Below are 12,724 nucleotides of genomic sequence, written 5' to 3'. Positions count from 1 at the left end.
ATGGAGAGAGGCAACAGTTCGGATCAACCATGAGGATTCTGGTTTCAGCAGCTGCAGAGAAGGGAACGGGTTTGGAGGGGAGCATCCAGAGCTCAGACTGGGTCACATTCACTCTCAGATGACGGTTAGACAGAGATTGGAACCCACAATGATTCCTTTGCATCTAGCCTGATGTATATACTGAAGACAGCAAATCTTCGGAGCCATCCAGTTCCACGATTCTGAGTTCAGGGTCAAAGTTACCCGTAAGCTGCAATGCATTGTGGAGGGAGCATATGCTTTTGGTTGACTTACGTCAAATAAAGCTTCAAACTTCCAGGCCCAAGCTCCGAGCATTCCCAAGCCACCAAGCGCACCAGCTCCAAGGCACAGCACCTCCTCGGGTTCTGTGCACCACGCCCACCCACGCACCTCAGGAACGAGTCACCCAGGGGCCCTCCACCAAGACTCCAGACTCTGCTCTGGGCTGCGGAAGTGGAAAATACAGATTTGTTCATTGCACATCTGTAAGGGAGGCTTCTATTAGTCAGGAGGCGATGCCCAAGACAATTCCGTCGACAAACTTTCACCTCTATGATAACAGACCTTTATTTGTTGGCTAAATGAGGTGTTTGTGGTGCAAGTGACCAAAATGTGAGCCATTAGCGGCATCTGGTGGCAATATGGTGATCCTGCACAGAATTTAAATCAATTGTTAAGGGCTTGGCAAAATCAAGTGACACAACTGTTCCTTTACAGCCCATGTCAGCAGGTGACACAGTGGCTTTTCAGCACCACTTTATGGGAATGTGTCCCAGGAGATGATTTTCTATTTTTACAATATTATTCAGTCTTTCCTTTAAAATACAAAAGTTGATAGGGCTGGGAAGATGGCATTGTGGTTAAAGGTCCTTGTTTGCAAAGCCTACTGGCCCCGGGGTGCAATTCCCAAGCCACCCACATAAGCCAGATGCAAAATATGAGCCAAGAATCCAGTGTTTGTTTGCAGCAGCAAAAGGCCCTGGCATGTCTCTTCCCTCCCTGTCCCCATACACATGTGCAAATAAATAATGTTTAAAAATGTTTTTAAATACAGATGGGCAAGGATCGTTGGCTTGGAGGATAGAGAATGCATGAAGTAAGTCTTGAAACTCCTCCCATTCCATCTTTTGACCAAGAGGGGAAAGACAACGCCTGACTGTGACCCCAGAACTTCTGCATGTTCTGTGCCTGCATCCTGCCCCCGTCTCACCTCTGCTCTGCCTCCGTCTACACCCCCCGAGCACATCACCCCATTCCAGCTGAGCTCAAACTCACAGACACTCACTCTGGGTCAGGGAATGGACTCACTCAACTGGCAACCACCCAGCCATGATTAAGTGTGAGAACTCATCCACAAGCGAGACCTTGTTCCCATCTGTGGTGGTTTGATTCAGGTGTCCTCCATAAACTTAGGTGTTCTGGATGCTAGGTTCCCAGCTGATGCCAATTGGAAATTAAAGCCATCAAGAGGCAGTGTATTATTGGGGGCAGGCTTACGGGTGTTATAGCCAGTTTCCCCTTGCCAGTGTTTGGCACACTCTCCTGTTGCTGTTGTCTACCTTATGTTGGCCAGGGGGTGATGTCCACCCTCTGCTCATGTCATCGTTTTCCTTGCTGTTGCAGAGCTTCCCCTTGAGACTGTAAGCCAAAATGAACCTCTTTTTTCCCCACAAGCTGCTATTGGTTGGGTGATTTCTATGAGCAATGTGAAACTGACTGCAACAATAAAGTGGTGCTGAGGAGTGGGATTGCTGCTAGACACGTGACTATGTGGCTTTGGCCTTTTGGAGCTGATTTTCAAGAGGAATGTGGGAGGATCTGAAACCTTGGCCTAAGAGATGCCTTGCAGTGCTGTAAGTACAGCTTGATGGACTGTTCTGGTCAGAATTGAAAGATCTGAATGCAGTAAGAACTATGAACTGTGAGGTTTGGCTTATGAGGGTGAGAAAGAGCTTTGCTTGGACTGGGCTAGCAGTTTGTGTGGGAAGCTTGCTGTTATGCCCGTGTCCTGAGAAGTTGTGCAGGGTTGCTTTGCGTAGAAATGAACTGATGTGAACAGAGGGATATGGCACAGAAAAAATGAAATCTTTGAGCCTAAACTGCTGCCCATTCACCTGCAAATTGTTTGAGAGATTACAACCACTGAGATTGGGCCAGCTGACCTGCACTGGGGCAACAGGAAGAATATAGACTCTTTTGAAGGGGCCTGAGTGCTCAAGGAGTGTCCTATTCTTCAAATCTGCTTTATTCCTCCCTGGATTAACAAATTGCCACTTACCTAGTATTGTGGAGTATAAGAAATGAAGGAAAGAGAACGTCATTAAGTTTGCAACATGGTCTTGTGTTTTGGAAATGGCCATGGGTAGTGTGAAGCAGGTTTGGTGGATGCCTGCATGGATGCCCCATGGGGCCATGAGGATGAACTGTGGGTTGCAGTGGAGATCCCATTGAGATGCCAGGACCAAGAGATGGCTGCCAAGGAGAACTCCTGGCCCCAGATGAAGTTTTCCAGGACTGTGAGTAGCCTAGCTGGAGGGGCAGAACTAGAACTCCAGAGATTTGTTTCTGGTTAGAATTATCAGACTTGAAGATGTGTCACTGGCTAGAGTTGTTGGACCTAGAGCTACAGAGTTTGGTGTTTACCCTGTTTAAATCATGTATTGCTTGAGTATTTCTTTGCTATGCCCAATGCCATCTTTTGCAGTGCGAATGTTCATTCTGTGCCATTATGGGTTTGGGGGGAATTTTTTGATATTATGGCTCAGGTTAAAGATCTTGGACTATGGGGATGTATGAAAATCTTTGTAATTCATAAAAATATGGGGACTTTGAAAGTTGGACTGAGCGCATTGTACTTTATATCATGTAAGGATATCAGTTTATGGGGGCCAGGGACAGAGTGTAGTGGTTTGATTCAGGTGTCCCCCATAAACTTAGGTGTTCTGGATGCTAGATTCCCAGCTGATGCCAATTGGAAATTAATGCCTCCTGGAGGGAGGGAGTGTATTGTTGGGGGTGGGCTTATGGGTGTTATAAGCCAGTTTCCCCATGCTAGTGTTTGGCACACCCTCCTGTTGCTATTGTCCACCTTATGTTGGGCAGGGAGTGATGTCCACCCTCTGCTCATGCCATTGTTTTTCCGGCCATCATGGAGCTTCGCCTCGAGTCTGTAAGCCACAAGCTACTCTTGGTTGGGGGATTTCTACCAGCAACGCAAATATGACTGCACACCTTCCTTATGGAGCACTTTGAACAGGGCTGGTGGCCTCTCTCTGCCCGTGTCTCTCGGGTCCTCCTCACTAAAGTGACTCTCCTTCATGGCCCAATTCTTAGCACTCCAAACACCTGTCATGTCCTCCCAGCCTGTGCTGGCCTTCCCTCCACTAAGTGTCCTTCTAACAGCTAAGTGACAGCATCTGAATTGATCAGCATCCTCATGACCCCTCCAACTTGTCTCAATGTCCCCAACATGGCAGGTGTTTGGGTGATTATTGGAAGAGCCATAGTGATTGTCACAGGCACCGATAAATTTTACTACCCAAAGATGCTACTGCCAGGGAACAGATAACATTGTCACCATCACGGAGCAAGTCCTACTGGCCTTCAAGTCTGCATGGGAGTGAGAAAAACCAATGACTGGCTCCACCGAGGTCAGGATGCCAAAAGGAGCTGGTAGGGCGCAAGTTCCCTTCAGACTTTCCCCAGTGTTCAGAGTCGGCCTGTCCCAGGAACAGGGAGCAATCTCAGCCCTGTCTGAACCCTGGCTGCAAAGGTGACCCAAGTCCACTTTCCCAGAACAGATTCCCACAGCCATACCTGCAGCCTGAACGAGGGTGACGGACCTAAGATGGCCTGGGGACACCATTGAGGCTCGGGTACGCAGACAGTTATTCAGAGCAGACAGCGTAGGACACCAACATGGCTGTGTTCAGAGCAGTACTCCCGCAGGTCGGGGTGCTGTCTGCTCTTCACCATTCCCCCCTCCACTGGCCCCCCACAACAGCCCTGCTGGGGCTATTCGCAGTGGCTGCTCAGGGGTCCCATGAGGACTCAGAGCTCCCTGCCTCTTGCAATTATGTCTGGCCATCCTACTTCCACAGTCACTTATAGGCATTGGGGACGTGCCTTGGTGTGGTCTTGGTGGTCCATCCTACAGCTGGCCAAAGCTTCAAAAACAGGGATGTGTAGAGATGGCATCAGCTAAGGACTTGCCATTCTTGATCTCTGTCCCCTTTTCTATCAGTGATTTAATGGCAGACCCAGAGGGAGAAGGAGAAGCCACGGGCTCCCCATCCTTCAGATTGGCCCCAGCTTCTGCCCTGGGCCTCTTGTGTTGTTTGGAGTAGGCAGTGTATGGCCAGACTTTTCAGGAAGGCCAGGGTCAAGACATTACCCTGCCTCCAGCACTGGAGAAACCCCTATTTTCCATTGTGCATGAAAACCCCATTTGCACAGGGCTGAGTTTCTCTCACAATCAAGCCACTGAGGACAGGGACAAAGTACAAACAGGGCCTGAAAGCCAGGATTTGTCAGACAAATAGGAATAAACAGGCTTGTCAGCGCTGCGGGCAGTGGGTGTGGGGTGTTGGCCTTTCTTTGGCCGGCAGTGCCTGGCCACTTTGTCCACAAACAGTGCTCCCATTTTAGAGATTGATCTGGACCCAAATCATGGCTCTTGCAGGACTGCCTAGGGTGGGACGGACTAACAGAAAACAAGACATCCTTCCAAGTGGCAAAAAATGGCACTTCCATGCCAGGGATGGTGGCTCAGGGAGGGAGGTTCAGGCAGGAGGATTACGGCTAGCTCAGGTCAGCATGGACTATATAGTGAATTCTAGGCCTGCCTGAGTTACAGGGTGACGCCTGGTCTTAGGAAAAACAAAGTGGCACTTTGTGCAATTATTGCTTCTGTACAGAGCTCTCCTGATTCGAAGAGCACTGCTTGTTGACCATTTTAAGAAAATAAGTTCACAGTCTTAAGGATTTTTTTAACAAGGAAATCCTGGTGATTCAGAACTTCTTGGTGCATTGGTCTAGAAGTTGAAAATAGCCAATCTCCAATTATTTATTTTTAAAACATTTTTACTTATTTGCCAGGAGAAAGAGAGAAAGGCAGGGCGTGCCAGGGCTTCTAGCTGTAGCTAATGAACTCCAGATTCCTGTGCCTCTTTGTGCATCTGGCTTTACATGGGTACTGGGGAATCAAATCTAGGTCGTTAGGCTTTGCACACGAGTGCGTAACCACTGAGCAAACTGTCCAGCCCTATTTACTTTTATTTTTGTTGTTTTTCTTTTGTTTTGTTTGAGACAGGGTCTCACACTAGAGACCAGCCTGGCTTGAACCTTCTATGTAGTTTAGGCTGGCGCTATAACTCATGGAGATCCCCCTGCCTCAGCCTCTTGAGTGTTCACCTTGCAAGCGTGCAACACAACACCCGTCTTCTCTCTTCCCTCGGCTCCTGGGCTCATTTTGGGCTCTGCGGGGGAAGGTCTTGTGCTGCTAGTTAGGAAACTGGTTTCATCATTGTTTATCATCATTATCAGGCAGTCTACACGGTTTGTCATTCTGTGTGCTAGACTTCTGTATGACTGGCCGCGCCATAGTTAATTGGTTTGTCCGCAGTTCTAGGTATCATACCCAGGGCCTTGCACAGGCTGCTCAAGCTCTCTCCCTGAGCTGCCCTCACAGCCCAGCACAGGAGTTTTGTGTACACTCTCATCACCACAAACACGAGTCATGCTTTGCATTCTGTTTCCTTAATGTACAGTCACTAAGCAGTAAAAAAAAAGTTGTTCAGCTCCAGGCTGGAGATTGGCTATTTTCAACTTCTAGACCAATGCACCAAGAAGCCAGATGGCTTGGCACTTAAGACGCCTGCCTGAGAAGCCTAAGGATCCATGTTCAACTCTCCAGATCCCACATTAGCCAGACACACAAAGGTGAGGCAAACGTAAGGTCACATACGCCCACTAGGGGGAACAAGTGTCTTGAGTGCAATTGCAGTGGCTGAAGCCCTGGAGGGTCAATTCTCTGTCTGTCTGTCTCTCCCTAAAAATAACAATAATAATAATAATAATTTAAAAAAGTTGTTCAGTTCTAGTGCAACATATAACCATATGCCCTTTGTTGATCAAAACATCACTGCGCAGCACATACATGCCTTCCAACAATACGTGAGAGCTTATTCTATGACTGCATTAGCAGAAAAATAAATGTAATTCAGGAATGTTTCTTTCTTTCTTTTCTTACTTATTGAAAAAGAAATTTGTGAGCCAGGCGTGGTGGTGCACGCCTTTAATCCCAGCACTCGGGAGGCAGAGGTAGGAGGATCGCCATGAGTTTGAGGCCAGCCTGAGACTCCATAGTGAATTCCAGGTCAGCCTGAGCTAGAGCAAGACCCTACCTCAAAAACCCAAAAGAAAAGAAAAAGAAAGAAAATATCCTGCCCACAGTGCCTGAAGGACTACTAGGCCCTTTCAAGTATCCAGGCCCAGAGTGTGCTGGAACTCTGTGTGTGTGTGTGTGTGTGTGTGTGTGTGTGTGTGTGTGTGTGTGTCGCCCTCTAGTGGCCCACATGCTCTACAGGCAGTCAGGCCATGTCTACCCTGAGGGAAAATGTGCATCTTTGCTGGAAAAATCCCAAACCAAACCCAACCCCTTACTGCTCAACTCAGATCCAAAATGCTCAGCACTGGATTTGGATGTTCTTTGATTGGAAGACCTGAACTGGGAGCTCAAGAGCACAGTGAGATCCCAGGTATAACACTCGGTCAAGTGAGCAAAGTTCACGCTGCATCTCACAGGCTGCTTATGGCAGCTATTTTGTACATTCTTGTGCCGAAGGTAGTATAAGATGAAGATACACTTAGCAAAGCGAGGTTTGTTTTTCTTTAAACATTCCATTTATTTACTTGAGAGAGAGAGAGAATAGATACTGGGGAATCAAACTTGGGTCCTTGGCTTTGCAGTCCAGTGCAAGCAAAGCAAGTTTTAAAGTACTAAAAAAATTTTTTTAAAGCCACAGATTGTTGGTATCCACTCATCATTCTCTGCTCTCCCTTCGCTGCACTCCTCTGACGTCAACAAGGCAAAGGCATCAAACATTTTGTAAACAGCCAGACTTTCTGCAGAGCCAACTCGAGATGACATTTCTGCCCACATGTCTGTCCTGTACTGTCACCTGGGACTCAGAGCGTTCCACCTGACAGCTATCACCTGGGTGAGGATTCTTGAGGAAAATTTGAGGTTCACCTGTATCCCTGAGACACAAAAGGTAGAAGTACACTGGCCAGCATCCCTGGGGTAACACAACCCCCCCCCCCACAGTACAGTGTTGAAGTTTTTCAACGGTACAGAACGCATGTGTGGTAATTGCTACCATGCACATTGTTAAGTCACATGAATTATATCCCCCCAAATGCATATGTGGAAGTCCTAACCCCTAATACCTCATGAGGTGACCTTATTTGGAAATAGGGCCTGTGGTGGTTTGATTCAGGTGTCCCCCTTAAACGTAGGGCTTCTGAATGCTAGGTTCCCAGCTGATGGCGATTTGGGAATTAACGCCTCTTGGCACTGGGGCGGGCTTAAGGGTGTTATAGCCAGTGTCCCCTTGCCAGTTTTTGGCACACTCTCCTGTTGTTATTGCCCACCTGATGTTGGCCAGGAGGTGATGTCCACACTCTGCTCATGCTATCATGGAGCTTCCTCTCAAGTCTGTAAGCCAAAATAAACCCTTTTTTTTTCCCCAAAAAGCTGCTCTTGGTTGGGTGATTTCTGTCAGCAATGCGACCCCAGGACACATGTAAACAAGATACTCATGGTGGCACATGCAACTGGAGTTCGTTTGCAGTGGCTAGAGGTCCTAGTGTGCTCATTCTCTCTCTCTCTCTCTCTCTCTCTCTCTCTCTCTCTCTCTCTCTCTCTCTTTCTCTCTCTCTCTCTCTCTCTCTCTCTCTCTCTCTGCCTCTTTCTGTCTCTCAAATAAATAAAAATATTTTTGAAAATACTGGTTCATAGGTACAATGCAATGAAATTACAGTTCACAGCAGTTGTCCTGACAAGCATTATAATCCCTTGTCTAATTGCTGAACCTGAGCAGACTTTCAAAGACAGATCATATTGATGGAAAAGGAGTCTGAGCCCTCAGGAAAAAGACCCAATGAGAGCAAAGTAAGCAAGACTATAATCATTCACTGAGTTACCATGCACTGGCCTGCAGAATAGCTACATTTTAAAAGGTTTGTTAGATACAGGGTTCACATTGGTGCTGAGAACCAAAGACCCAAAGCCACACCATTAGCCAGTGGGGTGGAGTGGGGAAATCTAAGAGGCAGGCAGCCAATAGAATCTGGGATAGATCTCATCCACAGTCAGTTCACAGAGTATGTGAACCCACTAGGTAATCATTTTTCCGATCCCCCGATGTGTTCTTGGAATAGCCACACCTCAGGCTGAGATGACTCAGTGTTTAAAGGCACTTGCTTGAAATAGCTCTACCTGGTAATAAGCAAAGCTCCACATTGGCTCTTTGGCCGCTGTGATAAACATTATTATACTGGGGAAAATCCAGTGGAGACCTCTGACACTATACCCTCCCTTGGCTAAGACTGCAAAGCAATTATCAATCCTGGGGGAAATGAAGGACATTAATATTGCCATTAAAATGTGGCTCAGCAGTAAAGTGCTTATGTAGTATACACAAGGCCCTCAGTTCAATCCCCGGTACTGAAAAAATAAACGAGCAAGCAAACAAACAAGTAAATAAAAAGATGAATAAACTAGCTTAATTCACCAGTGCTGGCCCCTGCAAAAACAAACAAACAAACAAACAAACAAACAAAAAACTGGATTATAGTAGATCTCTATAAACTCAACCAAATAGGAGAACCTCATTTCCCCATTTGTAGATGTGTTTGCTATGGGAGACTATTACATTTTCAAGCAAAAACTATATGACTACAAATCCAACAAAGACATTATTTTTCACTATATTAAATAGAGAGCCAAAGAGATTACATTCACTTTGAAGAAATCACAGTAAATATTTAGTTTTGACCAAGAGAGATTATAACTCTTTCACCTTTTGTCATAATATAGCCCCAAAATATCTGTTCTGGCTGTACAGTGGCAGGGACATCATGTGATCATGTGTCCACAGCCGGCCCTCATACATGAGCTCTGGTCAAATCCACCAGGGAGGCAACAGCATGAATAACTATTGGATAGAAAGTGATGGTATTAGTGACTCTCCTTGCTGTGACAAAATTCCTCACAAGAAGACAAGAGAGTGTAAGGGGTTACATTGCCAGGAACTACAATCACCTAGGAAATGAGCCTCTGGCCATGTCTATGAGGAATGATCTTGATTAGCTTAGTTTGAGGTAGGAGGAGCCATCTTAACTATGGGCTCACATCAGCAGGGAGGAAGTAGAAAAGCTGCAAGACTTGACTGTGACATCTCAAGACCCACCCCCAGTGACACGCTTCCTCCAGTAAGACTTTGCCTCCTGAAAGTTTCACAAACTTCCTAAACAGGAACACTCACAGGGGAAGGGGTCAAATAGTCAAACATGAATCCATGGAGGATGTTCTTCATTCAAACTACCACACTTATGGTTGCACTCTGAGGTACAGGGGTTGCTAAGGGTAGAATCCAGGGTCTTGTATGTGGTAGGCAAGGATCCTACCTCTGAGATACATCCTCAGCCCCTCTTGTGGTTAAAACTTTTTGTGGTGGAAAAACACTGGGTAAATCTACAAAGGGAAAAAGTTTGTATGGCTGAATCCTGGAGAGAGCAGTGTGGGATTCCTTTCCTCCTCTCCAAGTACAGCCATGCACCTACTATTAATTATGTCTGTAATAATGTATGGAAAGACATATATGGAATATTCTTAATTAGGGAAGTTCACCTGAGCATGGGTGGCCACGTAACTTGTTGGGAGTCAGTCCTGTGGATACAGCTGACAGTGGAGGACTTTTGTCTCTAGTCTTTGGAAATCAGGCGCTATATAAAGCCAAAGTTTCAATAAATAAAATAACCTTATTAACATAGACAATCTGATGTGATGCAAAGTTTCCAGGTAAACAAAACAGGCAGGAAATTCCATGGTTACCTCCCAGGAGCTAAGCAAAAGCCAAACCTTCAACAGGTCAGAGTTATGCTCGAGTGCACTTAGGTTGTCTTTACATTACTGCCAATGACTGGAGGCAGTCACCCTTGCTAGTCTGGCTCACCACCTACATAGAATCCATGTGAACAGTGGTAGCTTTCCTGGGCCTGGAGAACTTGGGGTCTTTGTTCGCAATACTATCCTAGATCCACTACTATCCCAACACTATTTTGTAACCTCTAGGTGTAAGAAGGATCTCAATTAGTATAGCATTCCATCCTGTTACTATGGCAACACATACCACTTCAGCACTGAATTCAAAGCACGTTTGTTTCCTGAAGAAAAAAAAATCTCTTGATCATTTTTCCATTATGCAGGCTCCAGATCTTCCAGCTTAGCTCCTCTGTAGCCTCTCTCTCAGAAACAATCTCTCTCTGTCCCATCACCAAAGTTTAGCTCCATGCTAAACTCTGCATGCCAAATCCACTGAGGAACTTTGCCAGGATCCATGCTCCTTGAATGTACTTGGGATGCTAAACATCAATTTATTTACATTATAATAATGGTGACGTCATTAGTCATCAGTTATGCATGACCCCCCCTTTCCCATCATGCCCTTTGCTGGTTCAAATGTGCTACACCAAGTATGGTTTGAAACGTGCCTAAATTCTGACTGTTAGGGACACTCAGCATGACCAAGACATAGTGGAGTTTCATTGAATTGTCTTCAGTTCTTATTGGCAGGTGTCAGTGGTACGGAGGTAAGTAACCCCTATTTGCAATGTTGATCCTGCCTGTTTCTTGTATGCCTTACTGAAATAGTTTTAATTTTCTTATTACTCAGTTGAATTGCAGTGGTGGCTGAAATCCAGCTTGCTACAAGCTGGATCTTGTCTTGCAAGCAGTGAAATATGCATGTTCTGCACAGACATCCCTGCTGTGTGGTATGAATGTGAATGTCCCCCACAGTTTGGTTTGTTTGTGATTAAGCCTCATACCCATCCCCAGCTGGTGGAGCCTTTGGGAGGTGGAGGCTTGCTGGAGGAGGTGTGTCACTGGCCCTTGAGGTTTATTAACTCAGTCCTACTTGGTGTTCAATAGCTAGCTCATTCTGGCTGCCACCTTCTAGCTGATGTGACAAGATATGACACTACACCTCTGCTCTGCCATGCTTTCCAGCCATGATGAAATGTTTCCCTCAAAACTAAGCTGAAATAAGCCCTTTCCTTATATGAGTTGCTTTTTAGTGGGGTGTTTTGTCTCAGCAGCAAGAAGGTAATTATAACACCTGCTGTGGTGGTTTGATTCAGGTGTCCCCCATAAACTTAGGTGTTCTGAATGTGAGGTTCCCAGCTGATGGAGATTTGGGAATTGATGCCTCCTGGAGGGAGTGTATTCTGGGGGGCAGGCTTGTGGGTGTTATAGCCAGTTTCCCTTTGACACTGTTTGGCACACTCTCCTGTTGTTATTGTCTACCTTATGTTGGCCAGGGGGGTGATGTCCACCCTCTGCTCATGCCATCGTTTTCCCTGCCATCATGGAGCTTCCTCCTTGAGCCTGTACACCAAAATAAACCTCTTCTTACCCTCAAGCTGCTCTTGGTTGGGTGATTTCCACCACCAAGGCGAACCTGACTGCAACACCTGCCTTTTGTAAAAGGCGCAGCAGAGGTGTCCACATATGCATGGCTTTGCCTTCTATGCAATGCATCCAGTGAGAAAGTGCATGGACTGCTGGGAGCGGTGGCATACACCTTTAATGCCAGCACTCAGGAGGCAGAGGTAGGAGGATCACCATGAGTTAATAAGCCACTCTGAGACTACAGAGTGAATTCCAGGCCAGCCTGGGGTAGAGCGAGACCCTACCTTGGAAAAGAAAAAAATAAAAATAAAAAGGAAAGTACATGGACTATCATAATTTGTTGAGTCTAAGGGCTGAGGAGTCTTTGGCTGTTTTGGGGATGTGTCCGGTGTACTGTTTTCTTCCTGCATATGTGCTTTGGTGTCCCACAGTAGTTTAGGGAATGCCTCAGGCAATATTGCTTTAATTATTTTTCCCTTTCTTTATTCAAAAATTATATTTATTTATTTATTTGAGAGAGAGAGAGAGAGAGAGAGAGAGAGAATGGGCACACCAGGGCCTCCAGCCACTGCAAACGAACTCCAGATGCATGTGGCCCCTTGTGCATCTGGTTTATGTGCATCCTGGGGAATCGAGTCTCCAACCAGGGTCCTTAGGCTTCACAGGCAAGCGCTTAACCACTAAGCCATCTCTCCAGCCCATTTTTTCCCCTTTCTTTTGCTCTTTCTTTCTTCTTGCTATTACCCCATGTGTATTTTATGTATTTGTCCCACTAGTCTTGGTTACTCTTTTCTGGTCTTCTTCATTCTAGTTTTTTCTTGCATATCAGTTTTAGACATTTCTATTGGCATTTCTTCAAGGTCGCAGGTGTTTTTCTTTGGCCTTGCTCCATCTATTGACAAGCCCATCAAAAGCATTTTTTATTTGTGTTAGGATGATTTTGAACTTTAGCATTTCCTTTTGATATTTTCTTTGCATTTTCATCTTTGCTTTTGTTACTTATCTGAT

Source organism: Jaculus jaculus, chromosome 16 (genome assembly GCF_020740685.1).
Source record: "Jaculus jaculus isolate mJacJac1 chromosome 16, mJacJac1.mat.Y.cur, whole genome shotgun sequence".
Lineage (NCBI taxonomy): Eukaryota > Metazoa > Chordata > Mammalia > Rodentia > Dipodidae > Jaculus > Jaculus jaculus.
This window is presented reverse-complemented; position numbering follows the sequence as displayed.